Source organism: Amblyomma maculatum, chromosome 4 (genome assembly GCF_055883805.1).
Source record: "Amblyomma maculatum isolate TAMU_Amacu chromosome 4, ASM5588380v1, whole genome shotgun sequence".
NCBI lineage: Eukaryota > Metazoa > Arthropoda > Arachnida > Ixodida > Ixodidae > Amblyomma > Amblyomma maculatum.
This window is the reverse complement of record NC_139347.1, coordinates 142108530-142134666: the sequence shown is the minus strand read 5'-3', so window position 1 is coordinate 142134666 and position 26137 is coordinate 142108530. Positions and strand designations below refer to the sequence as shown.

At 45.8% G+C, this 26137-nt stretch overlaps 2 pseudogenes; one reads left to right on the top strand and one right to left on the bottom strand.

Moving 5' to 3' along the window:
• Positions 1-159: 159 nt before the first annotated feature.
• Positions 160-10714, bottom strand: LOC146193214 (uncharacterized; annotated as a pseudogene).
• Positions 10715-10997: 283 nt separating this feature from the next.
• Positions 10998-26137, top strand: part of LOC146193213 (uncharacterized) — a 37288-nt pseudogene continuing 22148 nt past the window's right edge.

Sequence of the window (26137 nt, the reverse complement as noted above, 5' to 3'; positions counted from 1 at the left end):
GACCCGTCTGCCAGCAAGCAGCAAATGTTTCGTTTGCCAGTTGCAAGAATGACATTGGTGGGCAATGTGGCTTTCAAGAATTGTAGAGCTTGACAGGAAAAAATTAGTGTCCCGGAATCGTATTCCATTACAAACAATGGGCCCCTTATTGCCGTCTTTTCAGCAGATTACTGTCCCTTTCTCAGCTAACCTATTACACAGCTGCTCAAGGGGATGTTCCGGGTTCTTCACCGGGGCTTTCAAGCTAGACATGAAGTTTTCGAATGGAAACGTGCGCTCCACTCATTTAATGTACCTAGGTGCTCCACATCCCATGCCAGATAGGACAGATAATGAACATTGTGTGATGCATGCTCCTGGCCATTGATTTCAACAAAGCTCACTTCACTTGCTGTGACACCATCTGTTGAAAGTATGTTAATGGCGAAATGCAAGGAAAGAAAATTCTTCTACATCTGGGAAGGAAGTACCGAAGAGAGCACCACAGGGCCTCCATATAGCAAGTAGAACCGTAATTCTGTTGCCTTCCAGCGCTTTAAATCTAACATACTTCGTTGCTTTCGGTTAAAATTGCAAGGAATATATTTCGCTATATTAATGTTCCTGTTCGACATTTCAATGAGCGCCTTGCGCCCTACCCTAATTCCCTTAGGTCCACATATCCACAAAAGCAGGAGCTTACGCATTACACCTAGGCAAACCAGGTGCATGTAGTCCAGAGGTACATCCTTTACAAGGTCTAGTGGAAGCTCCTCCAGAATACTTTCCCCTGTCTGGTGCTCTTGTTATGATTTGCAGCGGAAACTTTCATCGGTCCTCAACTGGCTTGTCATTGTAGGAAAACACACTCTGCCTTAAGAATATTTGCCTTTGACAGTGCATTTCGTGCAGCTATAATAGCCTGTACGACGTCTTATGTACAGAACAAATGCCTTTGCTGGCGCATCGCAAATTATAGCATGCAGCCTAACTTGGACTGCAGTTGTACTTGCAGGAAGTCTGGCAGTTATAAGGAATTTCATTTCGTTGACGAAACACCGCATGAACACGTTTGCGTCTTGTGGTTTACTGTCGCCAAAAAAAAAAAAACACTAACAACAAATGGTGCCGCGTCTTTTAAGTTGGTAACGCGGTCAAGAATAGTCCAAAACTGTCCTTTCGCGCTTTTTGATACTGGCAGGCCATCAATATTAAAGCAGAGACTTAGTTCTGCAGGAACCTCTTTGCAGCTTTGTAGGATCTGCCGCAGGCCTACTTCAATGCCAAAATGGCGAAATGCCCCTCCGGCCAATGTCAAAACATCTGAAGTTTTTCTTGGCGTCTGCAGCAAGGCCCTTGCAGATGATGGCAGTGAGGAAAGAGCTTTGTAGGTCCGCAACGCTTTCAGCAGTGATGTAACATTAGCATGGGGTGTTCGTGACTGAACGGCCCACGTTTGCAGCAATGCCTAAGAGACAACACACTGCCCCCGTCGTCACTGTCACCCTCTTCGGCACACGCTGCAGATGACACCGGGGGCTGAACATCGTCGCACCTGATTAAGTTCGGAAGCGGCAAGCTTGGCACTTCGTATTCCGGACCTTGTACACTTTCCTGCACTACATCGTCCAAGCGTACACCCCTTTGACAATGCTCGGAAACTTCATCGCCAAGATCAGGCGGAAGGCATACTTGTGCGGAGGGCCCAGATTCACATAAACCAGAGGGGGCTGATGCTGTATCAAGTTCTGTGCAGCCTGCCAGCTCAAAATCTCACTCACGCGCCGATTTCTTTTTCGGCTGAAATTTCTTTCGCTGTTCTCTGCCACGGTAAAAACGCGCCCACATCCACTTGCAGAATCCATCTTGCCCGCACGGAAAGTTCAGCAGTAAAGCTTGGCTTGATATCTCCAACGGCTCGAAGAAAGCTCATGGTTGTCAAGCGCAAAAAAAAAAAATAATGGCTTTCGCTCGGAAGAAGGCAGTTGCTTCATGGAAGGAGGAATTATGGGCTCTAAATGCTTCGCATAAACATTAGTGTATAAAATTGCCGTTTTTTCATAACTTTCCGTCTGAGCATTAACAGTGACAAAACGCAACGACAAAAGGTAGCTGGATCTCTAACAGGTTTTGCATTCTAGGGAAGAACTGTACCGGTTATTTTCTTTTAAAATGTAGAAAGAAAAACTGATCGGCCATACATTCAATAGCTGTTGACCTTAATAGGTCTCCATCAGGACGTTTCTGGGATTACCTTGTGAGTGGCGTTCTCAGAAGGTCCTCAGAATGTCAGAAAAACTGCGAGGACGTTTGTGTCTTTCAGGACATCCTGAGGACATCGAATGTTGTCTAGGTACATTGTTGAAATGCAATGGTATATAAGGTTTATGAAACACAGGTAGAAAGCGTGTGCGTGGTACTTGTTTTCAGTAGGAAAGTGCCGCATCGCTTACAGCAAATTAAAGTTGCAAGGCTTCCCTTGCAGCGGTGTTTGCTTAAATATCACATTCGCGCATTGTCTGCGTATTTATGGATGGCGTGTTTGGTATATACTCACCGTGGAATACTTTGTGTGATTCTTGCGTTCTATAGTTGAGCATATTGTGGACTGTAGTAGGCGAAGGGTGTACGTTGCTGTGTGCCACGATATGCAGGCGACAGCGGCTACCCGTTACAGTCGTGGCTGCTCACTCCACTCCCAGGACCTCCCAGTCCGAGCTTTCCCGCGGGGTTATTCGGTCTTTTCAGTGACGGTGGCGGCGCCACGCGGCCCTCCTCTGAAGCAATCTCCCGCTGAAAGCATACCCGACGTGGTTGGCCGCCTGCTTGCAATGGACGCCCCGGACGCGCCAGAACAAAAAAGAAAAAAAAAAGCAGCAATCGCTTGTACAGCGTGCCGCAATGCTCTAATCGTCCTTTGTCGGGGAAAGTCTGCACGCGTTCCCCAAGGAGAATAACCTAAAAGATTGGGCGCCATGAAGATGCTCATCGGCAAAAAGGTCACCACCGCCGAGGTGTACGTTTGCAGCGAGCATTTCAAGCAGGAAGAACTCTTCTGCTGCCACCTCGCTAAGTTTCTCGCGTCCCATTGAATCGTTCAGTGGTTAATTTTTCCTGAACGTTTTTGTGACTGTACCATGTTTTCTTAAAAAGGCGCCCACCTAAAGCTTCGTCTGCCGCGTCTGAAGAACGGTGTCGTGCCGTCGCTGAATGTGCCTGTGCGGACGCACGAAACCCACGTAACACACCGACGGAGCAGAAGAAAGGCGGCAGCCACTCACGGCACGCACTGGATTCCTGTGTTTATTTGTTAGGGCAAGAACTGCCTTCTGCACTTGGTCGATTCCTTCTTCATTTCGGCGCCGACATTTACCAGTTTCTCGGTTCAGGGCACTCATGCGCTCGGTAAGAGGCACGTTTTAGTGAAGTTACCGATTTCACTGATTAGAGTGATATACTGCAAAGATGTTGCAAATGTGCTAGTTTTTTTGCCGTATACGACCGTGGGCGAACTGCCAGATTTGCAGGAAACTATTCAGCCGATCATCCAGGTTCAGCCGAGTCCGGGAAGAAGCTTGCGCTTGCACACCTTCTATCCATCCACATGGACATCACAACTGTGGTAAGTACTCATTTCAGAAAGTGTTGAACAGTTTGCTTTCCAATATTTGCCAGTGCGCATGATTCAAATGCTTCAACTGTTCCTTCTCACATTAATTTGTGGTGTAAGCCTCGCCGGGGTGGTGCAGCGGTTACGGCGCTCGACTACTGTGCCTAAGGAAGCGGGATCGAATCCCGGCCTCGACGGCTGCGTTTCAATGGAGGCGAAACAGAGTGACGTCCTTGTGCTGTGTGATGTCAGTGCACGTTAAAGAACCCCAGTTGATCCCAATTTCAGTTGTCCTCCACTGCGACGTCTCTCATAAGCCTGAGTCGCTTTGGGATGTGAAACCCAACAAACCAAACCAAACATTGTGGTGTAACTGTACCACCAGCACTGCACAATTTATTTTCTGATGAGAGGCGGCACGACTGTGTACGTGGTAAGGTAAACAGGAGACCGCACTTCAGATCTCAATTACTGCATGGGTGTATTGTTCATTCGGATTCTGTGCAGTCTGCAAACAAATTTTAACTTTAATTTAAATTTAAATTTTAACTTGCCAAACATCAACTGGGATTCTCTGTGCGATCAAAATTTGTGTGCTAACTCGGATGCTTTGCTCACCATTGCTTTCAACTATAACTTAAACCGGGTTGTTCAGAAACCTACGCGCATTACAGAAAATACCAGTTCTCTTCTTGACCTAGTATTTATATCGGACCCTGTTAGTCAATTGGGCTTTTCGACAGATGTCTTTCCCGGAATATCAAACCATGAAGCGGTGCTCTTTAAAAGCGAATTGCTGCGACCAGTAATTGTTCATCAGGCAGGAAAAGTGTTTCGCGACTTTAACAATGCTCAGGATGAAAGCGTTCTAGACCAGCTTGAACTTACGTATGAATCCTTTGCAAAAAAATACACTGATGGGCGTACAAGTGTGAACGACTTGTGGTTAGAATTCAAAAGTACGGTTCATCAATGTATCAACAAGTACGTGCCGCTTAAACATAAGAAGCTGAAAATGGCATATCCCTGGATAACACGCGAGATCATACAGTTAAAACGTCGCGTGGAGCGCTTATCAAGGTCAAGCAATAAAGTTGGTGGTGCTTTGCCGGCTCTTCGGGCTGAACTGCGTTCAAAAATAAAATCTTCACGGTACCACTTTTTTAATGTCAAGATGCACAATTTTCCAAAAACTGACCCCCAAAAGTTCTGGAGGCATCTGTCACAGAAAAAAGACCCGGTTAACAAACTTCTCCTTAACAACACAGTCGTTACCGACTCCCTCTGCTTAGCGACTGCCTTCAATGAGCACTTTTATTCTGTATTCCTGAGTAACAGCAACTCAGTCTCCGAATCTCGAACTAGCCATTTCAATCTGCCAGACCTAATTATTAACGAGGAGGGTATTGTTTCGGCTCTATTGGAGTTGAACACAAAAAAATCCTCTCGACCAGACGATATCCCTAACGCTTTTCTGTACAGATATGCTGAGTGGTGCGCTAAATACCTTTTCATTATTTTTACTGAAAGTCTCAGGACAGGAGAAATTCCAAACGATTGGAAAACAGCAAAGGTGATACCCATTCACAAATCAGGAGACAAGCTTTGCGTGAAGAATTACAGGCCAATTTCTTTGTTATGTACGTCCAGTAAGGCATTAGAACATTTTATTTTCAAGCACATAAGTTCATTCCTAGAGGGAAGCGGTTTTTTTATTGAAAGCCAGCACGGGTTTCGGCAAGGCTTGTCGACAGTGACGCAGCTTATTCATATTACAAATGAAATTATGATATCACTAGACAATAATGGACAGGTAGATTTAATTTTCATTGACTTCGAAAAAGCGTTTGACCGGGTTTCGCATGGCAATCTTTTGTTAAAAATAAGGTGGTGGTTAAATAATCGGCAAGTAGTACAATGGTTAGATTCCTACCTTACACAGCGGCATCAGTTTGTTCAGATATCTGAATCTCATTCCACAAAAGCGCCAGTACTTTCAGGAGTTCCCCAGGGCTCAGTCCTTGGGCCGCTTCTCTTCCTTATTTATTTGAACGACCTGTCCTTCAACTCACGCATACGCTGTCGGTTCTTCGCCGACGACTGTGTTATATACCATAGTATCACATCAGTCGAAGACCAGGCACTCCTAGCCGACTACTTAACAGCAGTTTCTAGCTGGTGTTGTACTTTGCAAATGGGTATAAACAGTTCAAAATGCGGAAAAATGACAGTAACACGAAAGAAACAACCGCTCCAATGCACATACAAAATCAATGGCCTTCCGATCAACTCAGTGACTCAGGTGAAATATCTTGGGGTAACCATGACATCCAACCTGAACTGGAGCGCACATATCCAGTCCATTGTCTCAGCAGCGTCCAAAAAACTTCGGTTTTTAAAGCACCGCCTAAAGCATTGCACGAGCAAAACTAAACTGACAACATACACATCACTTGTGCGTCCAGTGCTCGAATACGCCGACGCTGTATGGGATCCGCACACAAAAACGGATATAAAAATTCTTGAAGGCGTCCAGAGGAAAGCACTCCGGTTTATTTACCACGCTTATGGTCGGCAGGTCTCGGTATCTGATTTGCTCAACAGATCTGGGCTTCCCACGCTTGAATCCCGTCGAAAGCAGCACCGACTAAAAATGTTGTTCAATATCATACATAATAAAACAAAACTGAATTTTCAGAGTTACATGCAATACAACACAACACGCCCCACCCGTAACAAACACGAACGGTCTATCTTGATGCCATGATGCCGAACAAAACATATTCTTGTTCCTTCTTTCCACGCACCATTTCCGAATGGAACCGACTGCCAAGCGATATCACCAACCTGGTATCTTCAGAATCTTTCTTGTCTGCTGTTTCGGCTCATGTATCGCAGTAGCGCGTCTAGTACACAGTGTATTTCGATTTCCTTGTTTTTATTCTGTTCACTTAGTCTGTTTGACGTCGGATGATTTGCCTGTACTTTTTTGCTTCCCGTTGGTCTTATTGAATTTTGTTCTCGTACTGTAATCGCCCTGTGTTGCTGTTATTTGGTTGTTACTACTTTGTAATTTTTTCTTTTTTTCTTTGTGCACTCCTGCCTTGACCGCCAAAGGGCAGTCGGCATTATTTATGAAATAAATAAATAAATAAATAAATAAATAAATAAATAAATAAATAAATAAATAAATAAATAATATGCTTGTGTTGTGAAATTTTTCGTGCAATAATTCCTTCATGTCTGCATACTACAGATCTACCTGCCCAAGACTGGCTTCGTGCCCAGGTATTCTATCTAGAAAATAAAGAAATGTCAAATGGTAAGTTTCCTAAATATTACAACTGTTACACGAGGCAGATTAATCATATTTCATAAAATCTCTTCGACGTCCTTCTACCAGTGTTTCAGGGTGCCATTCTCTTCTCTGTCACCTCATTCTGCATCCATCATAAAAAACTGACACAAACCCTTTTCACTCTGGCGTTATCTGTACAACTTACGTCTAGATTCATCTTACCCCGATAAACCTTTCTTCTGTTATAACCTGGGACCTTGCCTCAGTTTTGTTTCTATCTAAATTCTCCTCCTTACTGTGACTCTCCCCACGTCTTGGCATTCCTGGCAATAATCAGCCGGAATAGTGAACTTACCTCTTCAATGCTTAATGTTTCAGCAAATTAGGCTGCTGCACTGCTATTACTACTGCAACTATCACTTATACCACTAGTACTACTACTATCTCTCCTCCTAATACTATGCCATTACTACTGCTGCTATTGATACTACTGCACAATTACTTATGCTACTACTACTACTGCTACTACACTGTCTCTACTATAATTACCACCACCGTTACCACATCTTTCATTTCAGGACAGAGAAGAAGAAGAGCTGTGCTACCTTTTCCATCAGTTAAAGAAAGAACCAAATGGGGACAAGGAAGTGCAGGCTAATGTGCTGCATGACATAGCGCAGAAGTTCACAATCACAAAACTTTTCACGACATACTCCAAGCTGAATGCCTTCACTGGAATTCCTATATGAACATTCTCAACAAGATTGTTCAGCTTATGGAGAGGCAAGAAAGAGATAACAATATGGAGGCCACTGCAAAAGACAGAGTACTGTTAGTGTTTATTATTCTGAGGCAAGCCATTTCTTTTTGTTCAGTTGGTGTGCTCTTTCAGTACAGTGCATCATCTGTGTACTGGTATTTTGTGCATACACTTCCCTTCTGGCAGAGATTCTTGAATCAGCCATTGAATAGTCTTCAAAAGAGGAAGTATCAACAATATGCCCATTCACTTTGAAAAATACAATAAAGTAAGAGGTGTTGTAGACTGCACTGAAATCGCAGTTGAACGTTCAAGTTTTACGTGTCGGCTGCTAACCTACTCGCAGTATAAGCCAACCAATGCCGTAAAATGTCTTATATCTCAGCGCAGGCAGCAAACTCACTTTTATTAGTAATGCTTTCTGTGGACGAGCATCCGACAAAGCAATTACAACGCACTGTGGCCTTCTAGACAGAACTGAATCTTTCACTAACGACATCATGGTTGATGGAGGTTTTTTTATTACCTATGTGCAACTCGCTCTGTGGGAATTATTAGCCCCCAACCCCACCTTCCTAGGAAAGGAAAGCCAGTTCTCTCAGAGTGAAGCCCTGAAGGCAGCTGACATTGCAAGGGCTAGGGTGCATATGTTGAAAGGGCCATACAGAGAGTCAAAATATTCAAAATGTTTAATCACAATATTATGGGAAATGCTGCCCACATCGACCAACTCTTTATACTAGCATGTGGCATGACAAACTTTTGTTCACCTGTATTGTCTGATGATAATTTTTTTAAGTGAGAGCCTGGTTTATTTAGGGCTAAAGACACACGGAAGGCGTTCCATATTTTAGCCTCTCGATTCTTTTCAGCCTTCCAGCCATGGCACTTCAGGTTCAATTATGAGATCAAGCCTGAGTATTTTGCATCTGTTCATACATGTGAATTACAATGTATCAAATCACAAAACACTTTTATTACAATTTTTCCTAACTTTTTATGTACGCAATATTACATAATTAAAAAAAACATATCTGTCATAGGTCACAAAATGTCATTTGCTCTTTTTTTATTAATTATGCTTTATCTGACAGGAACCATAGCCTCGCTGAAATCAGTGTGAACTGTTATTTTTTGCCCATGTTGGCAAGTTTGGCCAGTATGTTTTTAAAGTATACATAGTGCAGTTCACCTAGCATTTCGCGCATATGCTGTTCACGTTTCACTACAGGAATGACTAGGCTTTCTAGCTTTGAACGCACAACAAAATGGCGAATATCATATTTTAAAAGAAGGCGGAGCTGGACTTGAGAATAGTAGCACTTGTTGCACTTTAGTGAACAAGTTTCTTCGCATTTTACAGCATATGTCAATTTTTTTTCTTTTTTACAAGCTCAGCAATGCTCTGCTGCTTGCCTAATACAGGTCATTCCACTTCAACAAGGGTTTTCTTTCAGCCTAGAATTGTTACACCGTCTGAACTGCAGCCGAGCCATGAAACCTCGGGTGGAACTATGAACCCGAGCCTGCTAACATGGGTAAATTGCATCTGTTCATACTCGTGAATAGCAAGTGTATCATAGCAAGTGTATCAAGTGTTTCTTTTCCAGCAAAAGTGCGGTTTTGATACAGTCTCAATTTTTGGTTCCCATGTGCGACTTCCTCTTTCCATCAAACGGGAAGAGTTCTACCCCGAGTGGCTGCCAGTTATTCTTTTTGTCTTTCAAGTGCATTGCTAGCTCAATACTTGATTTGCACTCTGCTTTCAGGCATACCTCAATCTCGTAACATTTTTTTCCTTATGTACTCAGCATTTCAAGAAACAATCATTTCACTGACATTTTCAGTCCACTGCAGAGACTTAAAAAAATGAAACTCTGTATAATCTTACAGAATAGAGTCCATGTGGTCCTTTGAAAATAAGGTGTCGACTGTGCAAAAGCATCTCTGGTGGTTTGTGCTTGCAGTGGTTTCTGTTTCCTGACCCGTGTCTTGTGCTTGACAAGTAAAAAGTCAGGCGCTGCTTCTATCAATTGCTTTAGGGTATACCTTTGCACGTCCTGAGAGAATCTTTTATGCACGCAAAAAATTCGTTCGCTGGCCGTGGCTGCAATAAGTTGGATGAGGAAATATGGCCCCACTGCTTCTGAACATCTGTGCAGGAAAGCATATCCAGACTATCTTTGCTTGCCCTGAATATGAAAAAAAAAACAATGAACAAAAGTGAGCGTTTAGAACTTGCTGCTATTCTTTATTCAAGCATACAAGCTCTTCTAACAGGACACCAAATCAAACAGATTATGCCCTTAAGATATACTTGTGTCTGATATATAACAATTTTGACAACGTAGGCAATGTGTGGGAGGCATACCCAACTGCATGAAACTCCCAAATGATACAACAAAAGTATATATTGACTGGTTCAAATAAATCAGGGCAGCAAAAAAATGCTTGCACTGTTCAGAAAGGCTTGCCTTCCATGTGCTTGTTCCCTGAAATAAAAATGGATATGAAGATATCACATGCAATCACAGCGAAATTTGTAAATGAAACTTTTACATCAGTGGCTAGTGAGCACCGCTCAATTTTTTCTAAACATCGGAACCAGTTACAAGCGCGCGTGTCGTTCGCATGACACTGAATTATTTATGGTAGGAGCTTTACAAATAAGGCAGCTCAGACTATAAGAGACAACATAGTAGATAAGACTGGCCATTTCGACCAATTGGGGTTTTGCTCTGGCATCGTAAAGTACGCTGGCATTTCGCCTTCATCGGAATGTGACTGCCGCCGCCGCGATTGAATCCATGTAGTTCGGGTAACAGAGAATCATAAGTACCGAGCCACTGTCACAGCCGTTTTATTTCTGCACGTGATTGAGGATCCAGATATACATATGCATGGTTACAAATGAATCTGTTACTGGCGTGCGGCCGCGTTAACTGAAAAATAAAAGTATGTCACTTCGTACCCATGATCAATTTTAAGCTGTTATCAGCATACTCACCTTTACGAAGCCTGAATCTTGGAACACTGTGACGTTTACGCAGTGCAGAGGACCCTTCATCACACTCGTCTGCAGACAGCGATTCAACGTTGACCACGATGTCTGCGATGTTCTTGATGCCGCAGCGTACGATGTGGCTGGAGTTGAATGTCGCTTCGCCTTCGATTACGCACCTTAGCCTCTCTTACTGAGCGAAAGTTTAGTGTTCAACGAAACGTGTGAACCTGACGCACTTTGCTGCTCGAGACGCGCGTGCTTGCGGCATCGTGCTATCACCCTCTCGGTCGCGATGTTGAGCTGCCATCGCGTCCCCTACAGTTACTGGAATGACCGAATAGGCTTCATGCGGTCAGTGGTGGATCGTTGCATAGGCTTGCTGAAAAGCCGCTTTCGGTACCTGCAAAGGTACCGGGCGCTGCATAACCTACCGGAGAGTGCAACATACATCATTGCAGCGTGTGCCGCGCTGTATAACCTCAGTCTGGATTTCCCTACGTCCTTGGAGGAGGAGGATGCTGCTGGCTTCGACGACAACGGGTCGCCTCTAAGCGCCGGCTATTTGGTGAGGTCACGGTCACGTCATACGTTACCTTCAAGATAAAGCCTTGCACAGTCGTGTTGTGAGCCTGTTCGCGAGAATCCCTCGTCAAAAGCTTGTACATTGCGCATGCTACGTCAAAAACTGCGGCGCCAAGCCCAGCGTAATAGCTGGCCGTGACCTACTTCTAGTAGCTGGCCAAGTCGTAGGCAGCCATGGGTCATCTTTGCCTCAAACATGTTCGTATGCCAGGAAGCCTGCCATGGCGAAGAAGCACGTGCCCACACCAGCTGCTGCTTCACTGACAACGTACTGACCTGTACAACTCCAATTTCATCGGTGAATTTGTTGTAAAATCAGTGTGCTTTCTTCTTCTCGAGACAGAACATCCGTCCAAACACCTTGTTGGACAAGTCAAAGGGGTCTTCGTACACCATCCTTCGGTGTTGCCCGCACCGTTGCAAGCCGTATCTGTGCGCGTGTTTGTGAATGAGAGAGGTTCAATAAACGAGGAACGAATCACAAGGAGGCAGCAACTGCTTGCAATGTATGCTTGATATGCAATCAGTGTGCAGCTTTTTTTTTTGCCGCATTTAGTACATTTGAATATGCGGCAGCTAAAAAATATCTGCACTAGCATTGGCGGCAAATGCTACAAACCCTAATATATTGCACACAAGATGTACTGCACAGACGCAGATAAGGAATTAAAGATTTTATTATCACCAGTGTGTAGCGGTAGTCAAAAGTTCTCGCAAATTTTAGATGGATAGGAACAAACGCTACAAGAATACCGGATATTGGCTAGAAGGCCACACTACTTACCTGCTCGTTACACTTAAAAGCAGGACCGCAAGCATTGCATATGGAAATGTGCAACGCAGAGCATAGGGTTCGCAAAATGAATGGTTGTAATTGGAAAAGCATTCCTCACGCGTGGTATCACTCCATTGTGTGGACAGTCATCAGAGCACGCCCACATGAAGTGACACTTTGCAAAACAGAATTGTGCCAGAAAACATTTCCCACTAACCGAAACCACATCATTTCCTGGCCAAGCTGAGCGTGGCAAGTACTAGTTGTGTACTGTGGTACTGGCGTTCCAACTGTGTATAATCCTGTATTTTGTCTGACCTGCGCATCATATTTCGCCCAACGCCTCGCCCTATATTCGCGTTGCTCCTCACTCTTGTCATGTAAGAAGCTACACGAGGACACTGAGCTCGCTTGGCTGTTAAAATGAACAGCGCTTGTACTGTGGCTTTCTTTATTTTGTCCTTTGTCTTCGTGTTCGCGCTGTTTATATTAATAATGAATAAGTACCAACTGGCCCAACAAAGTCGCTTGGCTGTATCTCTCTCTATCACGTGATTGTCGGTCCTGCTCGTATCCTTCTGCTACAACGAAACAGTTGTGCTCCACACTCCTACTGGAAAACATATGAAAAATGAAGGACGATAGAGACATGAACTCTGTTTCAATTTTCTGGAAACCTTCGAAACCCTGAAAACCAGACTAGAGAAAATTGAAACAGAGTTCATGTCTCTATCGTCCTTGAAGTCCGAGTTGACCGATATGCATTCGGGAACCAATGAGTGCGTTGCCCAGGTATCTGCCCTGATGCTGAATATAGGTCCCGCCGCAACAGTCTAGTGTTATACGGTTTAACAGATAGCCCAAATGAATCTTGGTCAGAAAGCGAGAAGCTAATCATTGACCACTGTCATCAGTTCCTTGACGTTGACTTGCAGTCACTTGATATTGAACGTGCTCACAGAATGGCTACTTACTCAAATGGCAAACGCATGCAAAATGTCAAGTTTGGCTATTACAAGGACAAAGGTCAGGTATTTTCTTCGTGCAAAAATTTTAAGGGAACGAATTACAGTGTCAGCGAAGACTTCTCGCCTGAAATACGTCTTACACGGAAAAAGCTGTATCAGTTTGCAAAGGAACACGACTACAAAATCAAACTACGACATGACAAACTGATCGCGAACAGCATGACATTCATGTATGATCACGTCGCACAAAAAGCGGTTGAAAAATCATAGCGCGAAGTGCAAGTACTACGCAAATTTCCCAATGTTAGTCATTCCCGATAAATTTTTGTACACTAATATCCGCAGTACTATAGCAAAACGTGATGAAATTTGCAGCCTCATATCTTCTTCTTGTGACTTGCTGCTTCTTACAGACATGGCATAATTCATCAATAACTGACCTCGAGATTTTGCCTTCATTCCCCCATTTCGATATTTTTCGCAAAGATAGACCTGGAAATACACGTGGCAGCGGTGTTCTTACCGCAGCTAACTGATCATTGCACTGCACACCGGTCAGTGTTCCTACCCCGCCAGAAATGGCTTGGATTTGTTGTAATACTACCTTTCCGCGCCTGCTAATTGGTGTTTGTTATCGCCCTCCATCTAATGACGACTCCTTTATATCTTTATTTCATGACCCACTGCAAGCGCAAACGACTATGTATCATAATACCCCCCGTCGTTATTTTTGATGATTTTAATTATCCTTCCATTAACTGGATCAATCCCGTTTCTACCATGTCAAAGTGCAACAGTGAAAGTGAATTCGTGAACACGTGCATGGCTTTCGGTGCAACGTAGCTTGTCAATGAGCCCAGTCGTATTACACAGTGCTCGTCTAATGTTCTTGACGTAATTTTAACAACAGATGCCGATATCTGTTCTTCGCTTACTTTTCTTCCCTCCCCTAGCGATCACGCTTTAATCAGTGGCTCGCTCCACTGCAGCTTGGTCTACACTCTATAATACAGGTGACTACACAAGTATGAATTCTGAGCTAGAGTCTTTTTGGGACACGTTTGCAGCTAATTATCAAGAGAGGCCTGTTGACGTTAACTGGCAACTTTTTAAAAGCGAAATGCTCCGTCTAATCACAAAGTACATCCCCACTATCACAATAACAGAGTGCACAGTCGCCATGGTTCAACTCGCCACTAAAACGTTTAAACAATAAGAAAAAAAAAGACTTTTCCGATCTGCTAAGCGCTCAAGCAATGCCTCTGCATGGGATAAGTATTTCTGCGCGGCTAAAGAGTATAAAAGACAATTACACTCCTCTAAACACAATTTTTTTAATAACACTCTGCCATCTATGCTGTTTAATGACCCCAAAAAGTCTTCAAAGAGAATCAGTCCTTCCGTCTCAACCAATATTTCTTTTTTATTCGTAGCGACGGCAGCAATGCACAAGATCACGAAGTTGCTGACATGCTGAATAAAACGTTTTGTGCTGTTTTCACTAAGACCACTGTCGACCTCCCTTCGCCACCTGAATACGCTCATCCCCAAATGTATCCTCTGACGTTTGACCCGAACGGCATTTCTAATACCATTGATAAACTAAAGAATTCATATTCGGCGGGAACCAATGGCATTAATGTTAAGGTGCTTAAGAACACTAAACATGCCAGTAGCCTTGTTTTATCGCTCATATTTCAGCAGTCGCTAAGCACCGTGCCATTCCCATTACTGGAGGATCGGGAAGGTACTTCCTCTCTTCAAAAAAGGTAATCTCTCGCCACCCAGAAACTACAGACCAATATCTCTTACTAGTGTTGTTCAAAAATTATGGAGCATGTTATTCATTCCCAGGTTGCAACATTCCTTTCATCCGTTGGCTATTTCCATCCTAATCAACACGGCTTCCGTCAAGGCTACTCTTGTGAATCTCAGCTTGCTCTTTTTCTTCACGATATTCACACGAACCTCGACCTTAACATACCCACAGACGTCTTTTTTTTTATATTTCGAAAAAGCCTTCGATAAAGTTCCGCATCGCCATTTGCTGCCTAAACTGTCTACCCTTAATTTAGGCCCTTGTGTATTGAATTGGATCAACAGTTTTCTAACAAATCGTATCCAGTCTGTTGTCGCCAACTCCCATTCATCTACCCTTTTCCAAGTCCGATTAGATGTTCCTCAAGGTACTTGGCCCGTTACTTTTTCTAATTTGTATTAATGACGTGCCAAATTACATAACATCTTACATACGTCTACTTGCCGATAACTGTGTAATATACCGCCCCATAATTAACCAATCTGACATTGCTATCCTACAGGATGATCTGCGTACACGGTGCGACACCTGGCTCATGAAATTAAATGTTAATAAAACGTCTCAGGTCTCTACACCGTCGACGTAACTACTTACCTTCTACCTATCATCTTTACGATCTTCCTATAACTGAAACTGACACTATCATATATCTAGATATTCATATCTCCAGTGACCTATCCTGGTCCAGTCATATTTCTCATATAACCAACTCAGTTTTTCGCGTTCTTGGCTACTTACGCCACAACATTTCATTAGCTCCCCCTTCTGTCAAACTAATTGCTTACACTTCTCTTGTCAGACCCAAACCTGAGTACGCTCACGCTATATTCGATCCTCACCAAACTAATCTGATCAATTTACTAGAATCTACTCAAAATCAAGCTTCACGTTTCATTCTTACAGATTACTCCTACCGCACCAGTGTTACCGTACTAAAATCCAAACTTGAACTTCACAATCTAGCTTTGCGCCGGAAACTAGGTCGCCTTTCTCTTTATCATAAGTTTTATCACATCTTGCCACCTGACAACGTGTTAATCCGGCCAGCACATTGGTCATCTCGTCATCTCCACTCCAATTCCGTCCATCCGCAGCGCACCCATACGACAACATTCCAAAAGTCATTTTTTCTCCGCACTGCCCTGGATTGGAACGACCTTTTCGACCACATCGCCTCACTAACCGACATTCATCATTTCAAGACTGCCATCGAAAGGCATTTTTTATTGTAACCGCCGTACTCCAAGCCCACCCCTCATGTAATACCCCTTAAATGGGGCCTTTGTGGATTCCATAGATAAATAAATAAATCCCGGGGACAGGAGTCACTCCTGGTTCTCATCTCCTACCGCGGCCACTTGACAGATGCTGTGCTTTAAGACGGCAGGACATTGCTGTGATACCGGGAGATATGACGAGCCGACTACAGCTGCTCGAGTTGTCATCAATAACCATTTAAGGATAATACCACCTTTTAAATAAGTAGTCCCTGTGTGCCGCCATATTGCTCGCTGGACTACATTTTGCGCTTGTCGCTAGCACGCTGCAAGCCACAGCAAAACGGGTTTTTGTACGCAAAATGCAGTCTAGCGAGTACTATGGCGGCACCCAGGGACCATTTATTGAATCTGCTCAAAGCAGGCTCTAAGATTTAGGAGGAGGAGGACAAACATTTATTAGACGCAAGGGTATTCGGGGCCCCCTGGCCCCCTGGGTCCCCGCACGGCCCCACCGCACTCAAACGTTCATATTCAATCTGTCCATGACGTCGGCAGCCCGGCGAACTGCGATCTTTTGCTTCGCCGGGTCCTTGGAGCGTAGTGTGGTCTCCCAGTCTTCCCAAGTCAGTAGTGGCACCTGTCCGCCGGGAGGAGGAGACGCCGGGCAGGTTAGTAGGATATGGGTCAGTGTCGCTTTAGGGGCTTGACAGAGGGGCAGGTTGGCGGGATTGATTGGTAGTGAGATAATAGAGAGGGAGTGGGTAGGGCCCTCGTTTGCAGTCGTCGCCAGAGATGATGTTCCCTGGTGGTAAGGGAAGGAGTGTGGTGGTGGGTATTGTTGCCGTTCGGCGCGGAAGTGTGCGGTGAGCTCAGCGAAGGCACGCATGCGCTCCTTCGAGGAATCCCCCCCCCCCCCCCGAGTTCCGCCTGTGCCCGGTTTCTAGACCCTCGGGCTAAGGAGTCGGCGGCCTCGTTGCCGGGATTTCCCGAGTGCGTAGGTACCCAGATTAGCTCAGCGCGTCGGGGGAGGTGGGGGGTTGGTGTGGCTAGCAGACATTTGGCAGAGAGGTGTACCCTGCCTCTAGAATAATTTAAGATTGCGGTTTTGGAGTCACTGATTATGTAGTTGGCACTGGTGTCTGTCTTAGCCATGGCGATGGCGGTTTCTTCAGCCTCTTCTGCTGTGGTGCCTGGTGGCAGTTCGAAACTAAGGGGGTCGGCATTTGGTCGGTAAACTACGGCCGTAGCTCCCAGTCGTCTACAGCTGCATCTACCCTGACCGCCTGAGGGGCGTCCCCGTAACACTTGTGTAGTGATTTCGCCCGTGCAGTCCTGCGGCCTTGATCCCGTAAAGGGTGCATGTTTCGAGGTAGCGGTTTGACGTAGAGAGATTCCCTGATGTGGGATGGAAGCGTGCTTAGTTTTGGGTCGTTGGTAGGGATCCAGAGGTTAAGTTTGTGCAATATTTGTCTACCAGTAGGTGTGGCAGCAAGGCGTATGTATTGGGCTTGAAGGTGTGCTTCACTTAATTCGCGTATTGTATTGTGCAGCCCCGGGCAAGCAGTTTGTCGTTCCTTACGTTACCTGGTAGATTCAGAGCCGTTCTTGTCGCTTGCCGAATCATGGCGTCTAGATGCTGAGTTTCGCCTGCGCTAAGCCTAAGATAAAGGGTCGCGTAGAGGATATGACTAACTGTGTAGGCGTGGATTATGCGGAGAGTATTAGCTTCTCGGAATCCGTGCGCCTTCCCCGTGACTCGTCTTATTAGTTGCGCGGTTGCGGCGAGGGTTTGTTTCAGCCTTTTTAGTGTTTCTTAGTTCTTCCCGTCGTTCTGCAGATACAGACCAAGTATACGCAACGTGTTTGCACGAAGAACGCGTCTACTCCGGATGCTTATCTCAATGTTCGTGTGGTAGATCCCACCTTTCGGCGGCAGGATGAGGAGCTCCGATTTCTCTGGAGAACATTCGAGACCGATGTCATGTATGATGGAAGATATAGGAAGGTTGTAGGGTAGCACACTCGGCTGAAAATGTAAGCCTGTACTAGCTTCAATAGGTTTCTCTTTTTAAGGCCTCTGCCCCTATGGGAGATCCCCCTAAAGATGCCTAGAACTTGCGATGCGTAGTCTTCTAGCTTTTTTATGACGCGTCATTGTATCCGTTTTCCTTTATAATCCCAGGATTCTGATTTGTTCTACTTTAGGAACGGTTTTACCTTCGACTTCAATTTCGAAATTTGAGTCTGTGTTTCTTCTAAGGGATTAAGGATTGCAGACGATTAGTTCCGATTTTTGCGGTAAGCACGAGAGGCCCCTATCAGCGGCGTAGGCAACTACCGTGTCCACTGCCTGCTGCAAACACTCTTCTATGCGGGCGTCGCTCGCCTGGTTAAACCAGATGTTTACGTCATCCGCGTATATGCTGAAATTTAGACGCTCAATTTTTTTGAGGGCCGTGGGGAGTCCTCTCACTGCCACATTAAAGAGGAAAGGCGATAGGACAGAACCTTGCGGCGTGCCCTTGCTCCCTAGCTCCACTGCGGGGGACTCGATGCCTTGGAACTTTATGCAGACGTTTCTGTGTGACAGAAATTCCGTTTTTTATTTGTAAGTTTTCTCGCCTACACCTGTGTCGATTAAACCTCGTGCTTGACATTATCGAACGCCTTTGGCAAGTCTAGCCCCAAGATTACTTTAGAATCTTTTGATAATGCGTCCAAGAAACCGTATTTTAATCTGAGCATCATGTCCTGGGCATTCTGTAAGAGCGATGATGGAGTCGTCATTTAAGTTCCTGAGGATCTTCTTTGTGATACCATCGGGGCCCGGGACAGATTTGGTTTTTAAGCTGGAAAGGTCTGCCCTCACCTCTGCCTCCGCAATGGAAGTATCGAGTATCTCGTTACGTGTACACCGGGAGGGCGCAGGAGGTGATGTCTCCCATGTACATTTGCTTTAACTTATCCTTGAATTCTGCGTCTGTGCTCTCGTACGCGTGTCTAGCTTGAGCCAACCTGATGCCCGATTGGGTTTTGGACTTCGTGTGATCTAGTGGGTGGCGTAGCTGGCCCCATGTCTTGGAAAGGCTCATACTCCTGTCCATTTCATCGCACCTGTCGCACCAATTTTGTCGCATAATTTATTTGCGTAATTCTCGATTTCTTTGTTGTGTCTAGCTAGCCTTCTGCGAAGGTTCCTGTTCCATTTTTGGTTTTTAAGCCTACGTTCCAAACAGTGTTTCGCCTCCCACATGTGGAGCAGTTTGCTGTCTGCAATTTCTGGGGCGTCGTCGCCTTCTAGCATTTTCGTTGCCTCTCCAACGTATCACTTGAGGACTTCCGCCCATTCCTCGATATCCACAATTTTGCATCTGGCCTTCTTTTTGGCTCTAATTTCTGGAAAGCTAGCCCATTCCGTACCATTTGTTTGACGGTTCCTGCGCGACTTTACGCCATTTCTAAGGGTAGAGACCAGGATATAGTGATCGCTACCGAAGTTCTGTTCTGTATTTTGCTAGTTTAAATCAAGTGCGTTTGTAGAGAAAGTTAGGTCTGGGGAGGCGTCTGGGCCGATGCCATTTCCCAGTCTCCTCGGACAGTTGGAGTACGTGTGAAGGGTTAGTCCTAGCTCGTGCGCGTCTTCCCATAACTGTCTGCCTTTCACGTCTTGTTTAGCGCACCCCCACTCCTGGTGTGCGGCGTTTAAGTCTCCTGTTATTAACATGGGGCTTATTCCAGCCGCCTTGATCGCTTTGCGAACGAGGGCTCTGAAGCGCACCTTTCGCTGCCGCGGGGTTAAATTGTTAAATTGGTTCACAGGAAGGGAAAGGCGCAGTAACTGTCACACTTGCTCTGTGGACACCCGAACCGCGCCGTAAGGGAAGGGAGGAAGGTGGGAATGAAAGTGGAAAGAGAGAAAGAGGAGCCGTAGTGGAGGGCTACGGAGTAATTTCGACCACCTGGGGATCTTTAACGTGCGCTGACATCGCACAGCACACGGACGCCACTTCGTTTCGCCTCCATCGAAACGCAGCCGCCGCGGTCGGGTTCGAACCCGGGAACTCCGGCACAGTAGTCGGGCGTCTTACCACTGCACCACCCCGGCGGGGCCGCTGCCGCGGGGTGGAACGGGGTGGAATATAAATTTAGGAGGGAAAGGCTGGGTACCTGGCTTTATAATTTTATAATTTATGGCTTTATAATTTATATCGTGCTCTATAGCCGTGTTTACATGAAGGCGACAGTAGCGCATCGCATCGCATCGCATTTCGTAGCGCCTCACGATAATGCGATGCACGGTAATGGCTGCAATGTTTTTCTTAATTAGCGTAACTACGCGAGGTTTCGCTCCTCTATCACTAATGCATACTGATACCCCGCTAGTTTAATGTCCTTGCCCGTCTCTTGAAGAGCAATGGCTATCGGTTTTTAATCTATGAGCTTAAGGTGTTGCTGGACAAGAGCTCGCTTGCGTTGGAAGCTACGGCAGTTCCACTGCCAGATGAGAGATTCATGTGTTTCTCCTCTAGTCATCTTGGAGCTGTTAGATTTTTTCGTGTATGATTTGCTGCCATTCTTTGATGGCAACCAATTCTGCTCTGTCTCTGGACCTCGATTGTAAGAGCTTGGATCTGGCCTTGAATCTGATTTATTCGACCCATGATCTGAGTCATGAATGCCTGTAATTTTTTTCTCGATTTTGGCTTCTATTTTGTCTATTCTGGGTTCTATTTGAGTGAATTTAGCTTCGAACTTAGTTTCTGGTCTCTTTTCTAATGCCACCAATGAATCGATGTCTCCCCTTTGCGTTTCATCGGGGTTGGTCTAGCTGGTTCTATTACCATTACCTCCTTCGAAGACGACGACAGAGTTGGCGTCATGGGAGGCGGCGGGGGAGTCGGTATTGGCATAGTTTTTGGCTGCGAGTTTTGTGGAGAGGAAGAGGGGATCCCACGTCTGCAGGTTTTTTAGGCTCTTGTAATTCTTGAATGAGTTTTTTAATTACTTCCTCAAGCTCGGAAATTCCATCTATAAGTTAGTCGATTTCCTCATCTTTCTTATCTTTAGGCTGGGAGGGCCCGCTAGCAAAGCTTACATTTTTTTCCCTGTTGGGGCTCCGACGCTTGTTCCGGGTGTTGGCCAGGTCCCGGGAGCTTGAGCGTCGCCGTGTCTAGAGCCGGAACGACCTGTGGTGCTGGAGCGTGAGCGGCCCCAGCGCTGCTGCTGCGGGCGCCGTCCCTCGGTTTCCTACAGGCTCGGGAAGTAGTATCTTGCGCGGTAACCCTCGTTGTCGCCGCGCCTGTCCTTGGGGCGATCCCGGCGGAGAGAATCTGGTGTAGTGCTAGATTTGTGCTGCTGCTCGTCGTGCTGTTGTTGATGCTGCTGCTGTTGGGCGATTTTCTGTTCCCATTGCCGTTTTTTCAGTATTTTAGGAAGTCCTGTACAGTTTTGCATTTTCTGTCGCCGAGCGGATGATCTTTGCCATACAGCTGGCATTTGACTTCACAGGTATGTTCAAGGTCCGGGCGTTCCACTCCAAATCCTCTGCACTTAGTGTTCTTGGGATCTGGACAAACATATTCGCGGTGTCCTAGGCGCCCGCATGCGTTACAAACTTCGTACTTCGTTCTGTATAGAGTACATCTTTGCCATATAAGTGAGGGTTTCACCCATCTCGGAACCTCTGGTTTTTCAAACAGAATGAGGACTGTGGTTGAGCTCTTACCTGGGCGCCTGGTTCTCAGGGGGGGAGGGGGGGGGGGCTGCCCTTGATGGTGCGCTGCCGTTGTACTATTTCTTTCTCGGTTATGCGAAAGGGCATGTGATGTACTACCCCCTTTCCGCTATCCTCGGGCATAGCGACATACGACGTGATTTCGATTTTCTGGCCCTCGAACTCGAGGACGTGTAGTGCGACGTATTTTCTTTTCCGCTCTTCGCTGTCTGTTGCGGTGAGGATGGACTGCTGTTTTGTGTTGACCGAGAAGGTGTATTCCCCAGCCTCTCTGATGCTTACGATCGCGGTGCTAGCAACAACTCGGCAAGTTCTATGTTGCCGTACTTAGGTAGGCGGGTGACATTTCCCCGTGGGTGGAGAATTATTTTATCAGTTCCGTCTGGTATCTTGACTGATGATTGCTTTTCAACCGACTTCGCTGCCATTCTCATTCCGGCGAGCTTAGACGCGTCTCACTCCCTGCCTTGATCTTCGGGGGCGCAGCGCTGCTCGTTTTCGAGTGGCACCGCCTTTCCTCTTTTCTTGCTGACGAACCACTGACCGGGCTCATTCAGCTCCGCAGGGTCTATGCTTGTTCCCTCCACGGTTTCCACCATTTTCGTTGATCTTCAAAGCTGCCTCGACCGCAGGAGTGATTTGGTCTGCCGAGGCCTAACTAGGCCTAGCGTCACCCGTGGCTTACCAAGCTCTTTAAAGCCTCAAAAATGAAACATTCAGCCCAACTTGGAAACTTGAGAATGCGCGGTGAGCGCTTTCTAAATAGAGCCGATTCCCACAGAAAATCCGAACTCCAGTGACCAAGGTAGAGCGCGAACGTTCGTGGTCGATGGAGCCCATTGATTGCACGTCCGCTCTCCAGCTTGATCGGCGTCCGAATCCCCTTCGTATATGTATGAATCGACTTCCGACGTCATGTCTCGTCGATCGAAACGGTACATCGCGCACCCTTTGTCGAACACAACCAGCATTTCATTGAACGCATTAAAGGTCACCGGCGTTTTGTAATTCGTCTACTAACATGCTCACTGTAGACAAGGGGAATTGTGAAGAGCGTTTCACGTGGGGAGCACACTGTTTAATCTGTAAGCAGCCGGAAATAATAGATGCTTTTTTTTTTCATTTTGGGAAGGGAAATATTATTGGGATGTATTACAACGGACCATAAAAAAGGGTTTTCTGCTAGACTCGCCCGGCATTCAATATTTGAATTGAAAATGAATTGAAAAAAATTAATTTCTAGTAATATACAGGAAATGGGCCTCGGTCGAAAAGCTGCAACGATAGCTTGAAAGATGCCCGAGGTTCAGTAAAGGCAGAGCAATAAAACGTGTGAATTTAATGCAAACATACACATATAACAAATTATGAAGCACAGAAAGAGCACAAATATACAAATGAAACAGCAGATTAAAAACTAGCACAGTAAATTAACGGCCCACAATCATCTAACAGTATGCACGCAAATATGGCAAAACAAAATGAAAATAAAGTGCCTATTCTTATGGCATATGTTCAAGTCAAGGAACGGAAAGTACAGAACGACAGTGCGGAGTTGATGAAATACAGTGTAAAGTCCTCAATTAAGGCGGTAAAGATGTTTGAGTTCTGTATGCTGTAATAATTTAGTATGCATGGTAATGTAAAACGAAGGCTCTGGGGCTGAATCCACGAAAAAGTTCGCTTTGGAACGCGTTCGCTTTCTCTCTCGACGCCTCGCTTCATTGGCCGCGTGTCGCCCCCGCTGACGGTGACATCATTTCACGAAAGCGGGACCACGGATTTCGTTGACGTCACGAGACATGTCAATCAAATGAAAGCGAACGCGTTCGGTCGCTGTGTGTAGAACTCGGGTAAGTGGCGTTAGCTTCAGCGCGAGAATCATGCTATACGTGCCCCCCGTCGCCCCGCTGTTGTTCGCAGTGCTCAGCGAATGTGATCAGCGGCTTCGGCGGTCGCGAGCACATGACAAGCCTTTCGACATGTCTGAAGATGCCTTTCGAAGGCACTTCAGACTGTCGAAGGGGCTTGTACGCCGGCTATCATCATCATCATCATCATCATCATCATCATCATCATCAGCCTGATTATACCCACTGCAGGGCGAAGGCCTCTCCCATATTTCTCCACTTAACCCGGTTCTGTGCTAGCTGCATCCACTTGACCCCTGCGAACTTCTTAATCTCATCCGCCCACCTAACTTTCTGCCTCCCCCTGCTACGCTTTCCTTCCCTTGGAATCCAGTTTGTTACCCTAAGCGACCATCGGTTATCCTCTCTTCGCCCTACATGTCCTGCCCATGTCCATTTGTTCTTCTTAATTTCCACTAGAATGTCGGTAACTTGAGTTATTTCTCTGACCCACTCTGCACGCTTTCTATCTCTTAATGTTACCCCTACCATTTTTCGTTCCATAGCCCTCTGGGTTGTCCTCAACTTAAGTACAACTCTCTTGGTTAGCCTCCACGTTTCAGCCCCATAGGTGAGTACAGGCAAGATGCAACTGTTGTATACTTTCCTCTTGAGCGATACCGGTAAGCTGCTAGTCATAATCTGCGAGTGCTTGCCAAATGCGCTCCATCCCAATCTTATTCTTCTTGATATTTACTTTTCATGGTCCGGATCTGCGGTTACTATCTGTCCTAAGTAGACATATTCGCCTACTATTTCCAGTATTTCGCTACCTAATGTAAACTGCTGTTCCTTCCCGAGGTTGTTGAACATTACCTTAGTCTTCTGCATATTGATTTTCAAGCCTACCTTTCTACTTTTTCTGTCTAGGTCATCAATCATTATTTGCAGTTCATCCCCCGAGTTGCTTAGCAAGGCAATGTCATCAGCAAATCGCAGATTACTGAGGTATTCTCCATCTACCCTTATCCCTAACTGCTCCCATTCCAAGTCTGAATACTTCCTCTAAACAAGCTGTGAATAGTACTGGGGAGATTGTGTCTCCATGCCTAACACCTTTCTTTATGGGAATTTTGTTGCTTTCTTTATGTAGAACTATGGTTGCTGTGCAGCCACTATATATATCTTCCAGCACTTTCACGTACGGCTCGTCTACCCCCTGATTTCGCAATGCCTGCATCACCGCCGAGGTTTCAACTGAGTCAAAGGCTTTTTCGTAATCAATGAATGCTATGTATAAGGGCTGGTTATATTCCGAGCATTTTTCTATCACCTGATTGATGGTATGGATATGATCGATAGTAGAGTACCGTTTCCGAAACCCTGCTTGATCCTTTGCTTGATTGCAGTCTAAGGTTGTCCTGATTCTATTAGCGATTACCTTAGTAAATGCCATATACGTAACAGACAGTAAGCTGATTGGTCTGTAATTTTTAAGGTCCTTAGAGTCCCCTTTCTTGTGAATGAGGATAATGTTTGCATTCTTCCATGCTTCCGGTACCGTCGATGACGCCAGGCACTGCGTATACAGGGTGGCCAGTTTTTCTAGCACGATATCTCCCCCGTCCTTCAGCAAATATGTAGTTATCTGATCCTCTCCAGCTGATTTCCCCCTTTTCATAGTTTCTAGTGCTTTCTACGCCGGCTATGCGAAGAGCTAAAACCCCACCTTCGCCCAACGAGGAAAAGCGCGCTCACAACAGAGCGGAAAGTACTCTGTGCGCTGCGGTTCTTCGCTACCGGAGGCTTCCAGGCGGCAGTCAGCTAGCACTGAGGCAACTATAGGGCTTCCGCAGTCACCGGTGAGCCGCACGATTTTGGCCGTCTCTCAGGCAATCCTAGGTGTCGGCACGGAGAAAAACAGGTGTCGTTGCCTTCGACTCCTGAGGAGAAAGCCCGCGCCAAGGCAGAGTAACCGAGATGGGACCGCCCAGCAAAGCCTATTGGCTGTTTTCTGCCCTCAGCGTTCATCCCACCCTTCTCCCCGCGATGCCTCCGTCAAATTGACGCCACGGCAAAGCGAACGCGTTCCAAAGCGAACTCTTTCGTGGATTCGGCCCCTGGTTACTATATGATGCCCTAGTTCGAGAAATGTTCCATATTTGTTTACGTAAGGCTTGAGTTCAGCAACATTCTTCAAGAAGTCGGTTAAGCATTCAGGTGACAATTTAAGGCAGTGAAGTAATTGATACTAATGTTTCCGTCTGGGTAATGTAACATGCACCCGCAATCAATCTAATGGCCTTCTTTAGAGACCGTGTATGGCGTTCAGATTTGTTTTGGATGGTACCCACACGACGTGACAGTAGTTTATGTGTTTTTGAATTATACCGTGGCAAATAAGGAGCTTATGCATTGGGGAAAACTCGTTCCGAAGTCTCGACAGGAAGCTAACAGATCTAGTAAGCTTGCTTTCTATATACGTTATATGATCAGACTACCTCATGCAAGAGTCGAATACAACAGCGAGCGATTTGA